At 38.1% G+C, this 27,085-nt stretch overlaps 1 protein-coding gene across 15 annotated transcripts in view; it reads left to right on the top strand.

The window, feature by feature from the left end:
- The window catches only part of mub (poly(rC)-binding protein mub), a 155,149-nt gene that overhangs the window by 44,990 nt on the left and 83,074 nt on the right, over window positions 1-27,085 (top strand). Inside the window, exon 1 of one of the 15 annotated variants that reach the window (XM_069831468.1) lies at window positions 20,530-21,129. The exons of 13 other annotated variants lie outside the window; for them this stretch is intronic. The gene's annotated coding sequence lies outside the window, so the exon portion shown is untranslated. Of the gene's footprint in view, window positions 1-20,529; window positions 21,130-27,085 lie in introns of those variants that run through there. One more of the 15 variants, XM_069831464.1, reaches the window with a different exon arrangement.

The raw sequence follows: 27,085 nt of genomic DNA, 5'->3' as shown, positions 1-27,085 counted from the left end.
CCCCCGGTTGCCAAATTGGCGTCGCTCCACGTGGTGGTCTCGAGCCAAATTAATATGGCACCCGCTCTATTAGCCGATTCATTTGTTTCGCGATTATGACGAATCCGAAGGTTCGAAACTCGCGCTAATAGAAGCGTTTCTTGGGATATTGAACCGACAAACCGAGGTTTCAAGACGCATTTAATAGTGTTAGTGTGGTTGTGTGCGCATAACATACACATATGCTAAACGAGCGACATGTTTCTATTGTGCAACTAGCTAATATTTCTCTACCCCCTGAATATCAGCACAGTGCATGTGAACGCCATTGCGATTTAATATCAATGTGTTGTAAAGTCGAAATTCTTTAAATAGAAAAGTTTGAATTGCCGTAATAAGGACGAAAGGAGGTAGGTAGCAATTATTGCGTGTGAACGCCATTGCGATTTAATATCAATGAGTTGTAAGGTCGAAATTCTTTAAATAGAAAACTTTGAATTGCCGTAGTAAGAACGAAAGGAGGTAGGTAGCAATTATTGGCAATGACTGCACCATTTTTGTAATGCGCATGGTATAAATCAGGAGGCGAGACCTGGCATGTGAGCTGTGCGATAGAGGAAAGAATAAGCTATCAGAAAGAGAGTTTAATTTATGATTAATATTATAGGAATCTACCGAGACGGAAGTTCGTCTCGGACTATTTCCCCCTCCACATCCATTGGTGATATACCCACGACACATGACAGGTCTTGCATTCTCTTCTGTACAAGTGCGATGTAGGGTAGGTTATGGGAACTTGAGAAAACGTTCGTTGAAGTCAATGTAAAGACTACAGCAGCATATTACTTGACTTTATTGTAATAATTTCCTTGGCCAGATGTTTGATATGCTGCTGCTATTGAAATAAGTCAGGGAGTGAGGCAAGGAAGCTCTCTGTTTTGTATTGAGTAAACCTTACAGATATGGCCAAGAAATTTGAAAATAAAGTTCATACTAAGAAGTATAAATTTTATAACTCTTTTATTAGCAAAATAATAGTCGTCGCCAAAGAAGCGATCCATGATCTTAATTGATAAAGCAAATACCGTCAGAGAAGAGAGAATGGAGTCAACACAGTCTAGGTTATTGTAGATTAGATTAGTGTCTTTAATTTTTTGGCTGAGAGCCGACGTAGCAAAGCATACAGTTGTAGAAATCATTTAGGTGTTTTGTGACGGCATTAAAAGCTTGCTGGGGAAAAAGGTTCGTGAGAAAAGTTTATAGATTCTGAATTACTTGGGAGTGCAATAAGGAAAGACGAGAATATCACGAGAAGCAATAAGAATTCTGAGATTGCTTACGGCTTGCAGGAATAGAAATGGATTTTACATGTGTAGCATCAGTGACATTTCGAAACTTCGAGGGATAATACGTTGAGCGTATCGGACAAAAGATAACCAACATTTTTTGGTATACCATATTTGACTGGAAAGGTCAAGGAAGAGATGGACGGAGTAGTTTCTTGCGGAGATGTAACAGTTGAACATTTTGCACTCGGCGTCTCGAGATCAGTTGGACGACTGTGGATATCTAGTTTTCTTATACTTCCATGCTATAGTCATTTTTTGAAAATTGAATTTATTAAGAAAGAGTATTTTGTTTACAATAATGGCCACAGAACAAAAATAAGAAACATAGTAAGGCAAGTTCCGCGTTCAGTATTTTTTATTAATCTTTTTTTCGTGTTCGTTCCTCTCATCTCTCTCACTTATTAGAAATAATAATATAATAATAATAATAATAATAATAATAATAATTTTGCTAATAAAGTCAAATGGGTCAATGTACGACATATAAGGAGTAGTAATATTGAGATGCTTAAAAAAATATGTAGATATTTTTGCGAAAATGTACGTTTCAGTGTCCCTGTTACCGAAAAAAATGGTTTTGGATACGTCGCCTCTCTGTGTACAGCTATTTCTTTTAAACTATTAGCTGTATTTTGTTCTTATTCAGCATCAACGAGTCAATTTACCTGGAAATTGTTTGTTAAATGTAATTTTTAGTAACAAAAAATTATGAAATATAAACGGTGCTCAGATTCTAGAATTTGAGATTTCTTTATGATTTTTTATTTTAAATAAAATAAACTAACAAAATTTGTTAACATTAAATTAAGAGGGTTACTTATTTAGTATGGACGAAAAAAAAATTTCTAGGAGAATTGAATTTTATAAACATGTACTTTTCATTACGAATTCTTCCCATCTCCTCGGTCGGTAAGTAGGTAAGGAACTGGCGGATGATTCTTTATTCTTTGGAAGCATTACTGCTGGTTCATAAAGCATATTTTACGCCCGATGAAACACTGAAGCAGGTTCTTAAAGGTATCCTCCTTTACAAGCCATAATGGCGCTTCGGGGGCATGGCGATAGAGCTCCATGCTTTCATGACTTCTGCACTAGAATTAGGGAATGAGGTGGTGTGGGCGGCACCGCGCTCCGTCCGCCTTTTACTCTCGGGAAAGATCCGATACTCAATTTGATAGACTGAGTGAACTTCGGGACAACGAGAAAAATCCCGTCATTACCCAGGCTTGAACCCGGGACCCTCCAGTCCGCAGCCAGTTGCTCTACCAATTGAACTACCCGGCCGCCGGATTTTAAAAAATTATACTGGAGGGTGAGAAATGCTTTCAGTATCTCGTTATAAATACACTGACCGGAGAGAAAAAAAAACGGAACATTTTGAAATCTTTAGTACAAACTAAATCAATTTTGTAGTTACGTTGCCTAGACGTTGAATGCAGCCCTCTCTATGGTGTATGGGGCACTGCATCGCTTTTGGGAAACTCAGCAGTACACTAGGGGACCGAATTCAGGCCGTAAGAGAAAAACTTCAGTCAGAGATGATCGATTTTTGGTGAATCAGATCTTGCAGGACTAGCACACCACCGCTGTCGAAACCCGTAATCGACTTCAGTTGGCCACGCACATCAACATCAGTGAAAGGACAGTTAGAAAAAGGCTTGATGAAGCAAATGTGAGATCTCGCAAGCCCGCAATTGGTTCTCTGCTGTCTGCAGAACAACGCAGAACCACCAACATTGGACGCATGAAGACTGGAGCCATGTACTCTTTACAGACGAATCCAGATTCTGTGTAAGAGGACCAGATGGAAGGGATCGAGTATGGAGGAGACCAGGAGAACGCTATCTTGACTGCATCTCTAAACGCACACCATTTAGATGTGGCTCCATTATGGTCTACCAACAAGAAAATGGAGCTTGTCCTCATCGAAAATGGATCGATATATGCAGTACGATATATTGATGAGGTTTTTTTTAGTAGGTTATTTTACGACGCTTTATCAACAGCTTAGGTTATTTAGCGTCTGAATGAGATGAAGGTGATAATGCCGGTGAAATGAGTCCGGGGTCCAGCACCGAAATATGAGGTTCTTTATTATCATGTGGTTCCGTTCTCGATATTTGCAGGAGAAAATTTCATCCTTACGCATGATAATGCCTGTCCTCACGCTGCTCGGTGTGTGTCGGATTTTTTTTTATGAAGTTGGTATCGTGTCTCTTGGGTGGCCTTCATGCAGCCCGGACTTAAATCCGATAGAGCACGTATGGGATAATCTAGGACGAAGTGTTAGAGGCAGAGATCACCCTCCAGAAACAATGCAACAATTGAGGGAAGCTTTACTACAGGAATTGAAAAACATTGGACAATAATACATTAGTGCTATGGTAAGGAGCATGCCAAGCTGAATGGAAGCTGTCTTCAGAGCCAGAGGAGGAAACACCCGCTACTAGGTTGTGTCCTTGATGCGGGTTACTCTATCAGCAACAAATTGTTTTAATGTGTGAACAGGTATTCACACAAATTTAATTCAGACCTTAATTTTATGATATTTTGTTTTATATTTTACGATATTTGTATCATAGACTCATTTAATTTACCTCAAAAATCAATTTAGTTTCATAATCATGAAATTTCCATAATTAAATGTTACCTGGAAGTATTCAAGGTGTTTCGTTTTTTTTTTTTTTTTTTTGTCGGTCAGTGTATATTTTTAAAGCATATAATCTCTTTTTATTTTCGGTTTTATTAATTAAAAAAATTATGGAAAATGATTGCAATCTATGTGCAACAATTTATGCAAATTTGTGAAAATTAATTACTGTACCTAGGCCTATATCTATTTAAGCTGTATGTAAAGCCAAATTTAATGTATTTCGTTATGATGTAAGTGCTCGTTTTAATATGGAGCCAAAAAATCGAATTATGTCTTTTAAATAATGGTTGAAGAAAATATACTGTGGACAGTAATATAATTCGCAACATTTTAAAGGAACTGCATTGAGAGCGTAAGACATGCAAGAAATTGTGTGACCTCAATGGCATATGATCCCCTTCCCTCACAGGACTCTGTCACTGTTCGTCACTTTCGGTACCCCAAAAACTTTTTGGCATGTGTAGAGTAAGCCTAATTTAGCTGTGGAGTAACGGTTAGCATGTTTGACAGTGAAACGATCGGGCGCGGGTTCAAATTCTGGTTGGAACAAGTTACGTGGTTGGGGTTTTTTTCCGTAGCTTTCCCTTAACCAATCGAAGCAGAATTGCTGGGTTACTTTCGGCGTTGGACCTCGGACTCATTTCGCTATCATTAATCCACATATCATCATAATCATCATCCATACCATAGTCCAGGTTAAGTTCACGGTGCGGCGTGCTGTACTTGTACAAGAGCGCGGCCGTCGGCTACCAATCATTTACAGAATACGAGTTGTAAGCACAATAAGCCTCAGGCTGCAGTATAACCCTTCGGGTTTCTCCTCCGTACAATAGAGAAAAAAACCTAATTTAAGACATGGCACTAACGCGTACTGAATATTAATGTGATCTACTGTTATACTAATACGTTATTTTATAGTTACGTGGAAACATTTCCGTGTAACGTAATGAAATGATTACTCGCCATTAATCCCACACCATGTGACTCCACTACTACTAGAATACGATTAAATAATACTACAGCGAGGTCGGAGTCTACAAATCCAGATTCAGACTTTATCTCGTCTGCACGAGTTCCAAACGTAACCTGGACGTGTGTGCTGGAGGTCCTTCGCGGGTACTACTGTCACTCGCCGCAGCTGTTGCCCCCTCAGTCACGCATTCTTAGACGCGGCGGCGGGTCGGTGCTGCGCATTGTCCCAACTTGGCCGGCGTTCAACATGCCGAGACGCAAACTGGGCGGAACTTTGTTGGTTGCGTCGTCAGTGCGGAGGACCCCAGAAACAGTCCAGTGCAATTTTATTTCTCATACAAGTGTAACATTTTTTTCTCCCCCCACAGAAGCAATGTGGCGGCCGGGTAGCTCAGTTGGTAGAGCAGCTGGCTACGGACTGGAAGGTCCGGGGTTCGATCCCAGGTGGTGACAGGATTTTTTCTCGTTACCAAACTTTCAGAACGGCCCCGAGGTTCACTCAGCCTCCTATTAAATTGAGTACCGGGTCTTTCCCGGGGGTAAAAGGCAGTCAGAGCGTGGTGCCGACCACACCACCTCATTCTAGTGCCGAGGTCATGGAAAGCATGGGGCTCTACCTCCATGCCCCCCAAGTGCCTTCATGGCATGTTACGGGGATACCTTTACCTTTTTACAGAAGCAATGTCGGGTACCCGCAGTCGCACGGTTTTTTATTTTTGAATTCTGCCTTGTGTGTAGATGTATTCTGATGCTGCAAAATATTGATGTCTATATTTTTACGGGAATATTCTTTCGATCTTCTCCGATATCGCAAAAGTACTCTCGTCATTGTCTCGGCGTCTCGTAAACATGCAGTACAACGCAAATTCACGCCGAATTGTTTTACAGAATGGTTACTAAATTACTTCCTCTGACATGGCAGTGGTAACATTAGTGATGAAAGTGTCATGGTTAGGTTTCTGGTTAAACCTTTTTTATTCAGGCTTTTTTGATTAAATATTCTACCAAATGTGCGTAGTTTGTCCTGACTCGTAATAATAACAAGTAACTCACAGAGAAAGTTAAAAAAAAAAAATGGATATCGATCGAGTAGGCCTAGTGTAGGCCTAATAGTTGTATGTTCCGATGTTTTTTTTTTAATTTAACGGTTATTTTTATTTTTAAAAAGTTGGTAATATTTTACGTTTTTAGGATCATTATTTGACTGCTTATGTATTTTTTTTATTCATGAACATTGACCCCAAGTCATAGTGGGTGCTATTCATAGACATTTCGCTAGCACGCGCTACGAGCGTGCTAAACTAGCCCCGGCTATCGACTGGTTACTTGTACAGGATTCAGATCATATCATATAATATCGCTAACACTGGTTTATGAATAAGAAAAACGTTAGTTCGCTGATCATCCACCGGAAGCCGCGTTAAGAATGTCTATGAATACGGCCCAGTATGATTAGACATCGGTGGTAATATCCAGCATAGGAATCGGTAGTTCTCGTGTCAGGGCGTAGTGTATACAACACTATAATTATCTTGATGTTCCCAGGAATAATGTTTGGGATCATTGTCTGCGTAAACAGAAAATTGTTTAGAATGGCTATATTTTCAGCATTGGCGCGCAGCTTCTCTTTCACTATATTGATGTAACAACGATGATCCATTATTCCACCGATGAAATGTGGCGATCCCATGCCAGCCCCACACTAAGACGGAACCTTCAACGTGTTTACTATGGTTTAAAGTTTGTATTTTTGGTTCACCTTAAGACGTCAATACCTATCCGTATTTTAAACGACTTTCATTCACCATAACAATATATTATTATTTCGAGCTTGGTTTACGTCTGCGCACTATTTGGTATATTTTACGTAGAATTAAGGTCGTAGTCCATCGCAGTATTACCCCTGCCTGTAATCCTACCAATCATTAGGTAAAATTCTAAACTGATTATTGAAGGTAAATAATTATAATTTGACTCTTCCTCAATTGTTTCAGATCTTTTACATCGTCGACCTGGTTGACGAGTTGGTATAGCGCTGGCCTTTTATGCCCAAGGTTGCGGGTTCGATCCCGGGCCAGGTCGATGGCATATAAGTGTGCTTAAATGTGACAGGCTCATGTCAGTAGATTTACTGGCATGTAAAAGAACTCCTGCGGGACAAAATTCCGGCACATCCGGCGACGCTGATATAACCTCTGCAGTTGCGAGCGTCGTTAAATAAAACATAACATTTTTCTTTTACATCCCATTTTAACTGCGAACTGCACGTTGAGTTACGTAACTGAAGTTTTTTTTTTACGATGCAGTGCATCATAGATCAGTGCAATGTATATTATTCGGTTCTGAGCCCTTTGCTGCGTATTCTTCATTACGAATACTTACATTGCTCCTGTATTGTCTGAAGTTTGTAATACCAATATGTATATTTCTGTTTGCATGTGGAAGACAAATACGTGTTTAACTAAAGCAGATGCAGTTACCGTAATCACAGTATATATTTACAGTAGGCCTAATTTTTATTGAAATTATACAGTTTTTTTTTCATAAAATCAGGATGTTAATTTTCAAACGGTTTTTACATTTACTGTTTAATATACAGGGTTAGTACAAAAGAAATATACACTTTCAATGTTCAATAAATATAAAACCATTAAAATTATCAGGACTTAGTTTACACTGTTTTATAAAGTAATTCTTCAAGTTTACTTCGGGTACTCACAAATGTTCAATATGGGCTCCTTGTGTCACACAGCACACATCAAAGCGATAGTCTAATTCAGGGATCGTCAGCACAGAGCACACTGGAGCTAGTCTCTCTTACCCGCGGAAAACACAGTGCACTAGGGTGCACTCCGTAGTTGCTAACGGGTATGCTCTCTATCTCTCCCTGTTGCACGATAGTGCATACGGGACAGCACCGCGTACTCATTGCACATTTCAGCTGACGACCACTGGTCTAATTCATCCCAAACCCGGTGTAACATATAGACACTAGCCACAGCAATCATGATGCGTTGTTTCAATTCATATAAATCACTAGGGGAAGTAAAGTGTTTCACAAATCCCCAAACAAAAAAGTCGCACGGTGTGAGATCGGGGCTTCTTGGTGGCTATCGTGCGAGAGCGCAGTTGTCTGTTGTACGGCCAGTCTAGTTCTGTGGAAATGTTCCGTTCAGATTATTTATAACACCATGGTCCCAGTCATCCTGTTGGAAGATAGAGTTCCCCACTTTCCTATGCAGTTGCGGCAACCTAACAGCGCAAAATGCTTGTCGATATCACCGATAGCTATCTTAGCTATTATGCTTGCATCAGCTCAACAAGCAACGCAGTAGTACCAACAGTATGTCTTATCGAAACTTGTACAGTTCCTCAACCTAACAGCGCAAAATGCATGACGATATCACACATAGTTTTTGTTTTATACAACATTGAAAATGTTTGGAGTATGCCAGGCGTTCTAGAGCGCTGAAATAATCCTGTGGACCCGGGTTAGATCCCCGGCGTACCTCGAGCTATGCCGTGTTGGGGAAGTACGTAGTCCAGATAACACGGGTCTTTTCCGGGGACTCCGGTTCCCCTGTGACATATCGACAAATATCATCTTATCACTGCTGGTAGCATAGCCCAGCCTCCTATGGCGTACTCTGGTCATTGGCTGTCGGTAAATTGGTCTACACAACTAGCTTCATGTGGGTGAATGACAGTCAAGTGCCAGTCATTAGACAAAAAATATAGCCAGGAGTGTTCGTGTAATTTGAAAATGGCGGGAAGTAGACGCTCCAGGTGTCGCTCGCGCTCGCGGAAATAATGCAAGCTCATTTGACTTACCGAGATTGTTACCAACAATTTTTGACCATCGTTTATTTAACAATACTATGCCATTTGCAGAAACAATATTTGACCGCCATCTGTTTAACAATACTAAGTCAGAAATTTGGATCGATGGAATGGATCTCAACGAGCAATAGCTGTTAAAGCTTTTTATAAAAGTGGTGATAATTTAGCAGATGCTGAAGGAAAATATCGTTATTTTAATATCGGAAGAAATGGTCCTGTCCAACATAACATCTGTCAGGGATGTCCTGCGTACGGGAACTTGCTAGATTCCTTACACAGAGGCCATATTAGTTCCGGCAAGACGTTGCATTCAGCTACAATTTCTATGTAAGCAGTGCGCCAAATTTTCCACAACTGCGTCATCTCTAAGAATTGTGACATTGATTCTGGTTCACTGACTTAATTGCGCGTGATTATTTCGTGTGGGGGACATGAAAAGCAAAGTGTATGCAAGTCAGCGGCACACTATTGAAAAGCTCAAGAATAACATCCATGTTGAAATCGAAACCATTCCTATTGCGATGTTGGAACATGCCATGATTGATCTCCATCTCAGACTCTCCGAATGTTAACATCTTTAAGGTTGTCGTCTGCCTGACATAAGTTTCAAAACTTGAATGTGATAGATGTTGTTACACAAATTTCAGTATGTAATGTTACAATTCTTGTATTTTTATTTTCTATCTCATGCAGCGTATTTATTTTGTTGTATTTAGAAACTTCCTCTTATTTGAGACACTTTGTATCAATATGAGCAAATGTCAATGAGCTGTAAATATAATCGCCTTAGATTCGAAGTATACGGGCTCAAAACTGGCCTACAGCGAAGAATTTACGGACAGTGATCTTTAGTATTACTTCCATTTTTTTCTATCGTTGCCTGACATCTGAAACCGTTTAAATTTTAACAAATAAGTTACAGTATAAATCGGTTGTATGATGAAAACGCAGTTTAATCTGGGTAATTTTCTAAATTTAATTGATTAACTGTACTAAACTAAATGTTCGAAATGCGCTCCAGAGTAAGAAGTCAAGTGGCGTCAGGTCTGGAGATCTCGCCGGCTATTCTACAGCATCTCTCGTACCAATCCATTTTCCAGGAAATGTTGTATCCAGCCATTGTCGCACAGGTACTGCATAGCCTGGAAGAACTCTGTCCCGTTGAAAATGCAATTTTTTGTTCGTCAAACATCAGGTTTCCTTCATTGACTTGGTTTTCTAGCAATAGTGTGCTAAGGGGATCAATTACATTTTCTAATAAGTTCAGATACAATTCTCCAGTCTGGTTTTCTTCAATAAAAATCAGTCCATCAATGTCATCCTCAAATTCCATCCCACACATGATTTTTTGAAGAAACTGTGTATGATCGTCACGAAACACACGGAATTTCATTGTCCCAGTACCTACAATTGTGTTTGTTGACATGCCCATTCAAGAAAAAAATCGCTTCATCACTGAAGCAAATATCTTTTGACAAATTTGGGTTATCTTCAAATATCTGAGACGTCTGCTTACAAAATTTTACTCTTCTATCACAATCGTGTTCACTGAGCTGTTGGAGAGTTTGTATTTTGTAGGAGACAAATTTGTTCATTTTTAGTACTTTGTGTGGAACCAAACGAAATGTTCGTTACAGCAGCGACGTTTGGAATGAAGGTGGTGGTGGTGAGTTCATTAATGAAGTGGCCTAGTATTGGAATCTGCGAAGTTTCATCGAGTTTTCTGGGTTGGTTATTTGTTTTGTTGCACACAACCGGTTTCTTCAAATTTACGTACTAGATTTATCACAAATCGATGGCCTCTGTTTTTCTTGGGATGCCTCTCGTTGAAAGCTTTAGCACTTCTGTGGGCACAACGATATTCAGCTCCATAAAAAATATGATTTCTGTTCTATCTTCAAGGTTATACACCATTTTAAAATAATATAATATATAAACAGAAGTATTACATGAACTAACTGCTCAGTAGTGTTTCTAGCTTTATTCTCTTCAGTTTTAATGAACAGTAACAATAATCCAGGTTGCCAGGCAACGATAGAAAATAAAATATGCGAAAGCAAATTAATGAGATGTACGAGTATAAACAATTGACTACTCTTTCAAATCACAAGATAGGGGTGCCATTTGAAATTTCAGAGTGAAGGTGGCTGGGAATGAGGGAGGTGAAACCTAATATGCAGTTAAGATTGGTTTGACGTGTTTTTTGTTTAATTAAATTCATTTTACATTTTATAGTTACCTAGACTGGGAAATTTTGAAATGAAAGCCCTGTATATTAGATAATTTTAATGATCTGAATATCATATAAAATGAACTAATACATTATCCAAATGCATCAAATAATTGTTTTATAAATTTAATTCGTACTCACTAGCTAGCTAGTTAAATAAACAAAATAAACATTAAATAAACAAATATGAACATCATAAGAAAAGCAACATTAGTCAATAGAGAGTTAACAGTGTTCCACCCTATTTCTTTTCTTCGCGACCAGGTGACTCTCTTAGTCTTTCTTCAAGTTTCGGTAAGGAGGACAGTTCTCTTAGGACGAACCGATAGACATTTGATAATCGACTAGTGGGGGGGGGGGGAAACCCGGACACTATCTGAAAATGCATATTTTAACGAGCTTGTAACAAATAAAATGAAACTCTTGCCTACCGCTGTGGTAATTCTGCGAGACGAGGAGTGCTTTGGACTGCTGTTCTCTGTGTGGAAATAATTTTAAATGTTCTTATTTGCTTGACGAGCGTATTTTCATTGAGTCGAAGCATAACAAAATATTTGCGTGTAGGTATCCACGCGTGCTTACATGCATTACATAACACGCAGTATGCACGCTCGGGCAGAGTTTGAAGGAGTTCTTCACGCAGGAGGTTATGAATTTCCAATTATGATTTTCAGACTTTATTTGAAAGCGATTGTGTACGACTTCACTCGGCGGATATGAATGGAGTGTAAATTCAAGTAGGTAATGCGCTTATCTTTACAAAATCACAACTCTCCTCAGTGGCTAAACATCAAGAACCGACTCTGAATATAATATAAAAGTTGCAGAAGAAGAAAAGACACACACAAGCGTATTTACAAGGTTATTACATTTCGGAAGATACCACTGACGTTAAAAATGCGATACACTGAACAGTAAATATGACGTTGAAAATAAAAGGGAAAAATGCAAGCAGGGCGATTCGAACCAACGGCTCGCGTTGGTGAGAGTGCGATGCTAACCACTGGGCGGTGTTTCGTAGACGCCAGTTACGATGAAGTTAATGGTTCAGTTGATAAAGCAAGCGAGGCGCTGACGGCCGGCGTCGCCATGACGACGATCTGACAGTGTTGAGTAGAACAAAAGAATCGCTCTTGATGTTTATTGATCGTCGGTCCGTGACCTACTTCAGTGGCATTTGGGCATGAACTTGCGATGGCATTTGTTTCCGAAATTGTGCAAAACGCGGCCCAAATCCGCTCACGTAGTCGGAGCGGTGCATACGTGTCTTGCGTGTGAAACATGCACTGAGTTCTGAGGTCGAACCTCGTTCGCTGTAGGAAGAAGAGCTGAACAGCTAAGCACAAGCTATGTTAAAGGCAGTCCCGTAGAATCTTTTTGTAGTATTTACACCTACAGGCCAGTCTTTAGAAGATATCCATTTCGACATGTCAAGTTACAAACCAATTACAAAACAATACTTCACTGAATACAAAACGCAACTCCACGCTGTTGGAGAAAAATGTTATGTTTTATTTAACGACGCTCGCAACTGCAGAGGTTATATCAGCGTCGCCGGATGTGCCGGAATTTTGTCCCGCAGGAGTTCTTTTACATGCCAGTAAATCTACTGACATGAGCCTGTCGCATTTAAGCACACTTAAATGCCATCGATCTGGCCCGGGATCGAACCCGCAACCCTGGGCATAGAAGGCCAGCGCTATACCAACTCGCCAACCAGGACTGTTGGAGAAATGCCTAGAATACAACAGTAATTTAATATTCTACAGTTCAAAACTTTATGGTAGATATTACACGTACTGCGATGTATGTATGTATGTTTTTTTTTGTGTTGCATTAATGCAAAAACTTAAAGGAGTTTGTCTTAATCATCACTTCGTTACCAAGAACTTTTCCCTAGCTTCGTAATTAATTCAACTTGTCTTCCCTGATACTGAAGTCGATGTATATACTCATAGTTTCATAAAAATAATCTGCGCTGTATCAGGGATATACCAGCACGTAGAATACGTTACCCATTTTCGGGAATGTAAGAAACTACACGCTTAAAATATGAAAATTATATGTAGTGCGTTTAAGAAATCACGCATATTTTCTGCTACAGCTAAATGGAAATGTTTTTCGAAAAACGCTCGAACGCGTCAAACAGTATATTTTAAAAGACTTTTTCACAAAAACAAACCATTCTTGATATTGCTGTGCGAGTTGTGACGCCATCGGAGACATTTTTAAATGACACCCTGTATTTTTCTGTATACCATCTGAAAGATTTTATTACTCTCCATGGTTACATAAGCTATCAATTGTTTTATACAACAAACGTTGCTATGGTAACAAAATAACTAGTTAAAGTAAATGTGTTAGAGAAGCAAATCTTCAATTAATTAAATGTTCAGAATGTTCCCCATTTACGATCTGGCAATGTGAAAGACGCAGAACAAATTTAATTTTAACATTTTCATTTCTCTGCACTCCACTCGTATTCTTCTTTTCAATTCATCAATATCAGCAGGCTTCGTAGCAAATATCTTACATTTCAAATAACCCAAATAAAGTAATCAAGAGAAAGAAGATCCGGCGATCTTACAGGCCACTCTACAAATCCTCTTCTTCCGATCCATGTAAATACTATATTCGTTAACTTGTTAACGTATCTTTCTTGGTTTTCTACTCGCTGTATTTTCTTGTGTGTTGTGAGGCACTGATTGTGATATATATTATTTTAATGCACCGAAGTACATATGATATTTCCATGCAGATATTCTGCGTCATCATACGATGAAAGAGTAATGGAACGGAAAAAAATTCTCTCCGGCGCCGGGATTTGAACCCGGGTTTTCAGCTCTACGTGCTGATGCTTTATCCACTAAGCCACACCGGATACCCACCCCGGCTTCGGACAGAATCGTCTCAGTTTAAGTTCCAATTCTTGGCTTCCCTCTAGTAGCCGCCCTCTGCACTACGTCATAGAGTCTATGAACGTAGGACTGAAGTCCACACATGTGCTGAGGTGCACTCGTTATGAGTGACTAGTTGGCCGGGGTGGAATCCGGTGTGGCTTAGTGGATAAAGCATCAGCACGTATAGCTGAAAATCCGGGTTCAAATCCCGGCGCCGGAGAGAATTTTTCTCCATTCCATTACTCTTTCATCGTATGATGACGCAGAATATCTGCATGGAAATATCATATGTACTTCGGTGCATTAAAATAATATATATGATATGCGTAAATACTTCGTGATTTAAGACGGCGCTTATTCCGTCGGATCCCGGCCAACTAGTCACTCATAACGAGTGCACCTCAGCACATGTGTGGACTTCAGTCCTACGTTCATAGACTCTATGACGTAGTGCAGAGGGCGGCCACTAGAGGGAACCCAAGAGTTTGAACTTAAACTGAGACGATTCTGTCCGACGCCGGGGTGGGTATCCGGTGTGGCTTAGTGGATAAAGCATCAGCACGTAGAGCTGAAAACCCGGGTTCAAATCCCGGCGCCGGAGAGAATTTTTCTCCGTTCCATTACTCTTTCATTGACTGATTGTGATACTTTAACGGGGAAATTGTGCCGAAAATAGCGTAGTCACGTTTTTTCGACGCTTATGGCGGCAACCTTTACTATGGAGCAATATCACCGAAGCAAATGGAATGCCATTATGCCGATTACTGTTGGCGATCATTACGAGCAAAAGCGTTGTGATTAGTGCACATGTGAATGTAACAAACAAGACTACATGTAGTCTATTTTAAACCCGTGGAGCTAGAAAAAATCCGAAGACACGGAAAGTACGTACGTATATGAGCGTAAGGTATCCAACCTCGAGCGTCCCCACCTGCCGTTTTCCGTTTTGTTGCTAGCTCTTCGACCGCTGCGCCATAATGGGACCCGCTTTCACAATGATATACGCAAATAGAAACGGCTTTTGGATCTTGTGATTAAACTGCAGGGGTAAGAGTGTATTTAAATTCTATCATGGTATTTAATCTTTGTTTTAATTACAACAGATGTTTGAAATGGTGTCCATCTGCTCGTAAATAAGCTTTACATTAACAAATTGTTGAATACTGAGCCCAGTTTTTACTGAGTAATTGGTACTCGTGTAATTGTTGAAGATTAGGTGCTTCCGAACTCCAATACCGATTGTTACGGAAATTTACGTAACCGATAAATATAGCGACCCTTCATCTGTTAAAAAAAAAAAAAAAAAAAAAAACCAGTCGGTTCTGGATATTCACCTCCGACATGTAGGCCAACATACTGCAGGAACCAATAAAATTACAAAACCGAATTTTAGTGTTGCTGTTGGGGTTCGTCTTTGAACCACTGAAATCTTATTATGTCGCAATTTGAGTAATTTTGTTACTGTATTTGCGAATCTATGTGAAACTGCACATTGTATACCTGGACTATTGAGAGATTTCCTCCTATTTCTTTCTTATGATCCAATTTTGTCCAAATGTCTCTTCTGTTAGAACAGGCCGCTTGTGATTTCTTGTACAACACCGAACCAGTAGCTCAAAAGTTCAATCTTTTTATCATTGGCTTGTTTGGAACATTTACATCAGGAAATGTTTTTGCAAATTTAAATACTGTATATTATATATTCACGATACGGTTATTACTTTTGCGCAAAAATATTCACTAATAACAGGCGGTAGTCTACTTGTCTCACTTAACAATGGACTGCGGTAAGTACAGCTAATCATCGAGTACCAGGTGCCGTGTGGTAAGTGCTGCGTCATTCCGATAGTTGGAGTACAGGGAATCGTAGATGTACTTTCTCATACGGAGTGTCTATGTTTGAAAGGCCTGTCATTTTCGTAATTACGCAATTGAGACTAATGCCCCTTGTGTGAAGAACCTTTTTCTGATCACTGGTAGCTGTTACAACTATTGTTCTTTGCAGTGGCGTATTTATAAATAAAAAAGTGCACTGACTCTGGGATTTCGGTAGTAGTTATCATCGTCGTCGTCGTCATTTTCGCAGAAATACTTATGGAATGCCAGACGAAAATACATAGCTGTGCGAGTATGGATACAGAGATGGTTGGGTATGCGGAGTAGACATCACTATGCAATTGTTTATATGAATAAAATATTATTGTTTATAAATGCAAAATTTGACGATAATATGGAAGTCATAGAATTGTCCTGACGCCGCCTGACCTCGAAAAACAGTATCCTGGAGCCTCCAGGGCAGAAATACATCCGTGGTCCTTTGCATACATAATATACAAGATGGAAGTAATATATCTGTGCAGATTTTAATAGCTTATTTCTTGGATGGAGTACAACAAAATTGTAGTACCGTATTAGCTCCAAATGAGTACTTTTCTCAGATAAAATAATTTACCCCTAAATGTTGACACTGTTTTACTCGATAGGTACTATTCGTACGATTCTGAATTTTACTTTTATCATCCCTCTGCAGTTTTAAAATAAAATGGACAGTTTTCTTGCAAGTTAAATAAGAGAATAACACATGGTTATATCCTGCCATTAGGAAGTCTGACAATCCTACTGCAGTGACTGAGGAACGGAATGCAGCTATTCAGACCCGAGTTTGTGTATATTCGTAGGTGAACTGACGCGGCGATATCTTTTGAAAAACTGCGCAGACTTTCAATGACAAAACGCATAGTGGGTTTTTATTTACAGTGAAACCTCTCATTTACGGACATCGAAGGGACGTAAAAATCTGTCCTCATCTGGGAGGTGTCCTTTATTGGGAGGGAGGCTCCCCAGTGTAACAGTAAATTTATTATATGCAATATGTATCCCTTCACGCTTTAAATAAAGTATATTACTGCAGTTTAATTCTAAATAAAGTATACTGTGCTACAGTAAATTCTTTCCAACTTTGAACTACAGTAGATAAGACCGAAAAAGGAAAATACAGTACTGTGTCATGCAATTTTATTCTAGGTCTACAGTTATGCAGTACTGTAATTTACAGTTTTCAACTTAACCTTTACGTTCAGGTGCCATGGCTCTCGAAACAGAACTGTTTGAAGTGAAGAGAATAATCCTACTAACCCTATCATGTGTCGAATACAATTTCACGATCACGGAAACCTTGGACCCATCAGACAGGTTAAATATTATGACTTTGTTTATCCACCCGCTTCCAGTTAACAAGGGGTAGCCGGCTGGACTAGTGGTAGCCTACGAGACCCTTGTCTTCTTTCATGTTAAGGAATTTCTGTGGAGTTCTCAAAACCAAATTTTCCATTTTTGTAACACATTGGGTCTTTAAAATCCAAGTTCTGTCCGCAGTCAGGAGGTAAAGCAAGCTGTGAAACAGCTGTCCGTGTCCGTGTCTGAGAGTTTCTGTAAACGAGAGTTAAATTTATCGTTATTTCTATATTATTTCAGTTGGGACATAAAAATCTGTCCGTATATGAGTGTCCGTATCTTGGGGGTGTCCATAAGAAGAGGTTTCACTGTATTTCAATGTATTCTATTGCCCCCTTCAGTCTGCATAGTTATATCACGTTCACCATATATAATATGTCAAATTTTATTAATTTTTGGCGTAGGCCTACACTGCTCAGTAGTAACTTATCACTACAGAGCGGAATTTAGGCAAAAAACATTTTTTTCCTTGATACATACAGGCTTGAGGTTTAATATTTACATTTTTCATGGAAATATAGGTATAAATAAAGAGGTTTTATAGTGCCTAAAAATGCCTATTTCGACATTAGTGCCTATTCTTAAGTTTTTTTTTTAATTTTTGCATCATTTTTCGTTACTGCTTACTGTTTTCTTAACAGCTTACTGTTTTCTTAACATCCTGTATCGTTTACATTCCAAGACGGATAACAACTCCTTCCTAGCAGTGAACAACACAATAGAGAAGTACCTCCGGACCACCCCTTCTCATTCTTACAATCTTTCAATCCTAAAATTCCAACTTTTAGTCGGCCTGCATAGCGTAGTCGGTACAGCGTTGGCCTTCTGGTTGCGGGTTCGATCCCGGCTCGGATAAGTGACATTTAATTGCGCTTAAATGCAACAGACTCATGTCAGTAGATTTACTGGCATGTAAAAGAACTCCTGCGGGACACATTATTATTATTATTATTATTATTATTATTATTATTATTATTATTATTATTATTATATCATCTTCCTCTGCCTGTCAGCAATTTAACATAAACTCGTTGGGTTGTACCTGAATAAGCATTCTCTTACATTCCAAGACAAATAACAACTCCTTCCTTTTTTCCCACCATTTCTAAGTACAGCAGTGAGTGACACAATAGCCACAATAGGTGCTAATCATCTACTGTGGAGCACACTATGGAAATGTGATTGGTGAATGAAAAACAGTAACTCAAAGACAGAATGTCATTTTGTGTATGCATGTGTACCGTTGTAAAATGTGAAATGTGTGGAAGTTTCTTTTAATCCTAGAATTTTGCATTAAATAAATATTTTGAATCTTATATTAGTGATGTTCTTTAACAGAAATAAAGCCTATTTTTTATTTTACAGAGCCTAAATAAAGGAGTTTGAGTATTTTAGGCGCCTAAAATGCCATTTTTAGGGCCTATAATTCTGCTTTTCATTGAAATCGACAAAGGATTTCTTTTTATTTAATTTCTTGTATAAGGTGAAATCAATAAATGGAATGAGCTCTTTAGTATATCCTCCAAACCCATCTGTTTCGCAGAGTAAATTGTTACATGCGGAAATATCTCAACTTTTCGTAGCAGATAGGTGAGACCCAGCCAGTCACTAACATCTATTCAGTATTGGCGTTTCTCATCATAAACACGTGTTTCACGTTAGTGAACCAAAGCAGATTCTTATAAAATGTAGTATTCATGTCGATTTTAAATGCTGATCTTCAGTAAATAGAAAAATAATTACAAATTATTAAATAATCATATTATGTTACGTAAATTTATATTATATTATTTTAGTTTACATTATGTAAATTAAAAAAAAATACGAACATCTACGTAAGTCATAGCCGTTTATAAATTAACTCGAATATACGAGTAATTCTGAGGTTACACAGAATGCCTTCTAGTGTAATCCAGAGAAAGAAAGTTAATATTCTTTGGGTACGTATTAAATTATTTCATTTAGGTACATCTTTTGAATACAAGAAAATAAATCATAGACATTATCAAATGTCATGGACAGTGAAACAATGATACAAGAATTGAACTGAACTGTTGACAATGGTGTGAAGCTTCCCAATAAGTATATTACCTTAGAATTCTTGGCATTAAATATTAAATACACAGTCATTTTCCATTTTATATAACTCACTGCGGAAATTAAATGTTTTGTATGTTTATTGTGCACACACTGAATCCCCGTCAATACTGAACGAAGTGCCAAAATGTTGGTTTTGAAAAAAAAGCTACTTAGGCACAAGCAGATGTTGAAAATAACTTCAACTAAGGCAGGGTAGTAGACCTAAGTCATTCCTTTTTTCAGAACTGGCGTTTAGTTCACTATGAAATCACACCGACTAATTTGAGGAGCAACCTACCAAGACATACAGTCGCTGAGTTTTGTATGTACTGTATTTCATATTAATTCTAATGGACATTTATAAGTTATATTAATCCATATTGCCTCATAATTTCATCAGTTTGTTTTTATGAAAGATACGCAATACGTAACTTGCTAGTAGTAATCTCACAGATGAGATGTTACTCATTCATCTAGACATGGATATAATATGCATGTTGGATATGTTCATTGTGTACAATCGTCTTGTGCATACTCTATGGTAGAATTTAAAATTACGTTTGTCAAATTATGTAGACATATTCAGAAGTTATAATTTCACGATTGTTTAAAAATAATTGAACACCTCTGTACTAGATGGCTAACTGATATCATGTCTCTTACTATAACTGTAGAAAGGGCATGAATGACGCAGGTTTCCTTTGTTGGGTTGTGTAAAACACATCGGTTGACCTTTGTATGTCTTGGTAATTGACCCTGAAACATCGGAATAATGGATAAAACCCCTAAAATCTTTAAATAAATGTGTAACATAAAAGAAATGTTGTGAAAATACAGCTGTTCCTGGGAATCGAACACGCAACTTTTTTTTTTCGCGTGCGTATGTATTTTACTAGCACTTGTGTGTTGGTTAGTGAACCCGCTGCACGTCCCCATGTGCCATTTGTCAGGTGTAATGAGGGCAGGAGGCCTGTTCAGCCCAGCGCTTCTGCGTTTGACTGAAATATACAATCAGGATGGAAGCAGTTACAGTTGATTAAGAAAACAACAGTTTTATGCATGTAATTTATTCTAATGAAAAAAAAAAGCTATGACTTTGCATTTGCATGTTTTTGGCTCGTGAATATGGAATATTATAATTCGTGTCCACACCTGTGGAGTAACGGCTAGCGCGTCTGGCCGCGAAACCAGGTGGCCCGGGTTCGATTCCCGGTCGGGGCAAGTTAACCTGGTTGAGGTTTTTTCCGGGGTTTTCCCTCAACCCAATATGAGCAAATGCTGGGTAACTTTCACGTATATATTTACATATTTTCACAAAAATCTCGAAATTATCTTTACAGCGTAAAAATAAATTTTTTTGTTCTGGATGAATGCATCGTCTACGAAGTCAATAAAGAGGTTATTATGTACAGAGAGGACATGTGTGATAGCCGGGTTCGTGTCCCGTCCGCAGACGGGAGAACGTGGGTTCGTGGGGCGACCGAGTCCTGAAGATAGGGCGATTGATCCAGGGCTCCATGTAGACATTGATCCGGCAGCTACCTACCGTCTGGCCGGGCCGGGACGGGACGCGACGCGCGGTCCAGGGTAGCGAGGCGGCGGATGGAGGGGATACGTAGCGACGAGAGTGGGGGCAGCGAGCACGTACAACCTTGAGTACGTAGGTTCAGTCCTCGGCCAAGCCAGCGCGATTCATTCCTCCATCCGAGAGCGAGAGCCGCTCGCCTCAACAACACAAGTTTTATTTTTACCTGTTGTGCGACCCTCTCCCCCCGCCCCGTGCCCTGACCGGCCGGTCGCGGCGCTCTGCAAGCCACTCAGTGCAGTGAGTGCAGTGAGCGTGTGACAGTGTGTGGCAGACAGGTACCGCCGAGTGGACTCAGCACTCGCACGGTCAGTATGTATGTACTTGTTGTTAAGTGTCAAGCGTTTTGTTGCGCATATCCTTTCGGATTATTTGTGCAAAAAGCGGTTGTGGTAGGTTTAGTCATACATTTCCATTTCACCATTGCTCCATATCACCATATCATTGATTCTGGATAACTTTGTAAATACAGTGTGATTGCTACCGGCATAGTGTGTGAGGAAGGAAGGCGTCGTCAGACGGTGTTGGAATTGCAGGTAGTATGCATAAGACAATCACAACCACCGCGGTCACCTGACATCCCACAGCAGCACACACAGCGTTGATAAACGACTTTTTATGTGCTACACTTGTGTATTACTTGTAGTATTAGCACTGTTTCGTATCCTAGTAAGTAAGGCACATAATAAGACTGACTGTAAGTCAGTTTTCTTATGTCAGTTTCATGTGTTATCTTGATTTCGTCTTTTAGTAAACGCATAAAGATGAACTCTAAAATTCATTTTAATTGATAATGATACTACAATGAACACTACAGCGATTTTAGTACGGACGCGACTTATCAATCATATTCAGTTTACATGATAACAATCACATCGCAAGATAACTCTTGAGATTAAGTTTTAACTAATAATGTAAATAAAGTGAACTTAAGAGAGATTTCCTAATGTCAGTTTTGATATTAACACGATTTCATACATATATCAGCAACCTCATTGCAATATGGTTGTATTGATATACATACATAATAAGACCAGATTCAATAAAATTGTATTTAATCAAGTAAAAAAATGAACTTCGTCAGTTTTAGTATTATCACGGTTTCGTATCCTAGTAACCACTTACAGTTGATTTAGATTGTATTTAATGTCACATAAAATATTAAAGATCAGTAACTCTATTTAAATGAACTCTACAGTAATATTGTTTTTACGTAAGTTTGAATGTATAAATTGGTATCTAGCAAGCACGTGTTGTATTTATCAGAGGTCATTATAATTGTATTTTGAGTGGGTATGCGTGTGTGCGTAATATTTTTCCAGGGGCGATTTGCTGTCATACTCGCATTGAATTGCCTAGGAGCTGTGAATCTTGAAGCAATTCAGTTGGAATAATTGACGCGCATAAAATTGAGCACGTGTGATAATCGATCGACGTGACGCGTGGGTGGGCGCTGCGGCCGGCTTGGCCCGCACACGTGCATAACTCGATCAGGTTGTGTGCACTGTATTAGCTTTTATGTATCGGTGGCGCCCCCTCCCCAACTCTTCCCGAGCGGTCGCCTGGCAACGCGAGATGTGATCCGTTGCCATGGTAGCACCGCGCATTGATTGTCGGCCGTATGACGCGCGTGTGACGTCATCCACTTGTATTGAATATAATTACAGTAGCATTAATGTGTTTCAAGTTTAGGGTAGGTATTCGCACCCCTTTGTGGTACCCACCGACATGCGTGCTCCATATTATTATTATTATTATTATTATTATTATTATTATTATTATTATTTCCGTCTCCAACAAAAGTTGAATTGTTCCCCTTCTCATAGGGTTGGTTAGATGCGTTTCGTTTTCCTTGCCCTTCTTAAACGGTGTCCTTGCGCTATATTGACCACATTACGAGAGTCCTGTTATTTGTAAATGCCTAATGTTTATAATTCTTTTTTACGGCAATGAGAAAACGAAATGGGCTATAAGAACTAAATTATTATTATTATTATTATTATTATTATTATTTCCGTCCCCAACAAAAGTTGAATTGTTCCCCTTCTCATAGGGTTGGTTAGATGCGTTTCGTCTTCCTTGCCCTTCTTCTTAAACGGTGTCCTTGCGCTATATTGACCACATTACGAGAGTCCTTTTATTTGTAAATGCCTAATGTTTATAATTCTTTTGTTACGGCAATGAGAAAACGAAATGGGCTATAAGAACTAAATTACCGGTATTATTATTATTATTATTATTATTATTATTATTATTATTATTATTATTTCCGTCCCCAACAAAAGTTGAATTGTTCCCCTTCTCATAGGGTTGATTAGATACGTTTCGTCTTCCTTGTCCTTCTTAAACGGTGTCCTTTCGCTATATTGACCACATTACGAGAGTCCTTTTATTTGTAAATGCATAATGTTTATAATTCTTTTGTTGCAGCAATGAGAAAACGAAATGGGCTATAAGAACTAAATAATAATTATTATTGTTATTATTATTATTATTATTATTATTATTATTATTATTATTGGTAAACAGTAGGATTTTGAATCGAACATGTAGGCCTATGTCCCTGCTTAAATCGATAGAATATACAGCCTCGGGTATCTCGGACCTCCAAATACGAAACTCATTACTGGTTAGCCTAGTTATCTTCTTCCAAGTTCACGAATTCAATTTTATTTTAGACTGAAGAGGTGAACGTATGGCGTTGTCCTTCGTATTTACGCGTCAGCTCCAAGCTTGGAGCTGTCATACTTGGTCTCAGTCTGATGCATGTTTGCACATTGAGGCATTACGCTAGTAATTCGGTTTTCTTTCCCTTTGCGTCGTATAACCACGTGTCAATGTCTTCAGTGGGTCTACCATTTCTTAATGTCAAATAAAACTACAACCAATGTTCTGGAAGTGGATTCAGAAACCATTCTAAAGAATGTTTATTGCATTTTAAAATTGCGCACACTTTAAAAGTAATACCGTTTAAATTGTTGATAATTTTGATGCAGTCTTGAGAATTCGAATATTGTTAATAAATGGGAAGTTTTAAATGTGTATATTCAGTCTTTAGAATAGAATAGAATGTTTTATTTTCGCTGGCAGATTTCAGGCTATAAGGCCTTCTCTTGCACTCAACCAGCCTTAATCAATACAATAGTGACACACACACATTTCGTTACACCAACGAGTTCAAAGAAAAGTTGAGTTAATGTTACTTTAATCCCGTTAGAACGGTGTTTCATCAATCTTCTGTGTGGGCCATCTGTGAACCGGACAGAGAATGAGACTGATTGAAAATACCGAAGACTTGTGTTACAACACGAAACATAGGATTTAGGTGTTGACCAGTGTGGACTAATATGACATCGATACTACATAGCTTGTCGAGATAAAACAAAAATCGGTAGATTTAAAACTATTCTTTCACAACTTAATGCATTCCTTCTATAAAGGGACAGTGGGATTTTCAAGATTGTGTACAAAATTTTATAAAGGCCTCGTCTTATGCTCATGCGACATATGATGTAGACGTGGACTTCGGTAAAGAAAATTCCAGATATAGCTAAAAGAAAAGTGTCAGGAAGATGAGAAAGCAGGGACTAAAGAAAGCGTTAGAGAGGAGGAATGATAAAAAAATAAAAAAAAGATATTTAATTAAATTTATAAACTACTGTTTAACTAGATGTGCATAATTAAAAAAAATTGCATATAATAGCTAGACCTATATGTGAACTATATTGTATACGTTTCCAATAATTTTCTATTTTCAAAGTCGGCATTACGACATGAATGTTAAACTACGTATAGGTTACAGATTTTCCTTTGGTTCACTTAAGCGTATGCTACTACAATATCAATGAAGCCCTCCTCTAATGGTAGTAAAGAAACTGTTTGAACTTGTAATATTCGGAGGTAAAAGTACTGTTTTAATAATTCTGCGTATAATTTTCCAAAAACATATTGGTCTGTAGACTGACTGGATTGTTCATTTCATTTTATGCAAGAAGAAGGAAAAACAATTGTCTCGAGGGTTAATTTTGTTATAGTACCGTAAAGACTTTATTAATCAATCGTTAGGATAGATTTATAGTTCATCGCCATTTTGTACTTTTGATTTCAAATGAAGATGTATTACTTTATATTTGTTCACAAAAATGTTACATTTCAAGCCATTATCCCCGGGTAAATTCAGTTGTAGATACTGAATATGGATAAAATGCTTCCAGTAGTTCAGGAGAAATCGCGTTTCGCGAGAGTAATACGTAGACGCGGTCAGAAATGTAGAAAGGTACGTGGCGAGGGGGGGGGGGTTGAGGATTTCGTGCTACTAGTTTTGCTACTATTGAAGCTAAGATTGTATTTTTCGATGCCAGTAGGAAATAGTTTTATCATTTGAGTGATTTTAAGATTTATTTCTCTTATTTTGTATTTTAGAAGTAGCACATTAAATTAGAATTTCAGCAAGGGAACTTTCAAACATCTTATTGCTCGTTTTTTATTCATAAAACATGCTCTTTGAAAACGTAAATGCACCTTGTCAATTTTAGTAACGTGTTCAGTGCACTGTGAATTGAAACCAGTTTAATGTTGAGTCGTCATTTGGAGTCTTGGAAAGTGTGTGCGGAAATTACACAGTCATATTTTAGTTACCCGTAATTTATGCAAATCTTTCTCGTCGCTAAAAAGAAACTGAAGTTCTTGAATTAGTATCCACATATGAATTGTTAGAGACTTTCATGTAGTAACTCTTGTCACCATATGTATGTTTAATTCTGTTGTAATATTAATCGATTAAAACTAATCAGTTATAATTGATATTAATTATTATTTTGTTAATACAAACCCATACTAAAAATTCCGACAATATTTCTCTCTCAGAAATTGCTTACTTAAAAGCACAATAGTACTGTTATTTTCTAACTGTAAACCGGGTAGCGTAGAGAAAATCTTTGCATAAACAATTCAGAAAGAGATGGAGATATGAGGACAGTGACCTAGTCTACTTCTATTGAAAGTTGAAACACAATGCGAAACTCTTATCAAGTTTTATGGTTTTCCAAGAAAACTTTGTTGTCAGTTCATCTTCCTAGCATATGAAATACATACTTTTCTGGGATTCGTCCCCCTCATCCCTTATAAAATAGCCATGTCTACACTGTGCAAGTGAGAGCGTAACTATCTTCTTCTCTTTCTAAAACAGGGTAATTCGATTACAATAGGGGCCAGTCTTCTGTTTCGACCGCAATTTGTATATGAAGGTTGTGTGTTTAGTTTGACAAAGAAAAATAAATCAATTTTCTGTGGTTTGTGAAAAGTGTAAACTCCATTATGTCATACCTATGAGAATTTGAGATTTAAACTCGGTGAAACGTTTTGATTTAAATTGAACGATCGTGGAGAAATGCTTGATAGAAAAAATGTTTTTCATGTTTAGTGATGCAAGAAACATTGTTACTAAACGTAAAGCGGCACTTAATTTGGAGCATGTGAATGCACTCACATGTTTAAAATCATGGATGAAGCAGTATTAACTAGGTGAGTCTTCATAATTTTTGTTATTTATGTTTGTCTCAAAAGTTCCTGGAGAAATTGACACAATAATAAATATGTTAGTAATAATTGAAATAGTTGTTTTGTAATATTACGATACAATACATATATCTATGCTTATCACCGAACACAAGTTAAATTTAACAATAATTGTGTGTTACAGTAGCGGTATATTAAAACATTTTTTAAACTCGATCAAAACTTGATTAATCGATTAAATTCAAATAGTTAATCGATTAAATATTTTGATCGATGAACAGCACTAATTTTTAAACAAGTCATTTTTTTTCCATGCTAATAGCAATTTTATGCTCTGAACCTATGAAACGTTAGTAGGAGCGGTATGTTATCATTATTAGTATTATTAATGTCTTATAATAGTTCATTGACTATACTGTAAATCCCCCCCCCTCCCATTTTAAGAGAAGTGATAGTTTCCGGCATGGTGATGCTTTGTTGTCATGGATAGCTATAACAATTATCTACAATTTTTACTGTATAGCATGGTGACGAAAACTTTGTACTCCGATTAGGGTATGAGAATACTCCCGATTTTCTTCTCTGATTTTTTATAGCAGAGTAATAAACCTTAAAATACAGTAATGCACTGCTTTCTCTCTTACTTTGTCAGTTGGGATAAGTAACGTCTTTTTAGATGTTTGCTGGCCGCAATGTTCACCATTTCTCCTAATCAACTGTCTTTCCTTGCTACGAATTGTAGAGCTA

Source organism: Periplaneta americana, chromosome 7 (genome assembly GCF_040183065.1).
Source record: "Periplaneta americana isolate PAMFEO1 chromosome 7, P.americana_PAMFEO1_priV1, whole genome shotgun sequence".
NCBI classification, from domain to species: domain Eukaryota; kingdom Metazoa; phylum Arthropoda; class Insecta; order Blattodea; family Blattidae; genus Periplaneta; species Periplaneta americana.
The sequence above is the reverse complement of the archived record's forward strand: the minus strand, read 5'-3'. Positions and strand labels throughout refer to the sequence as shown.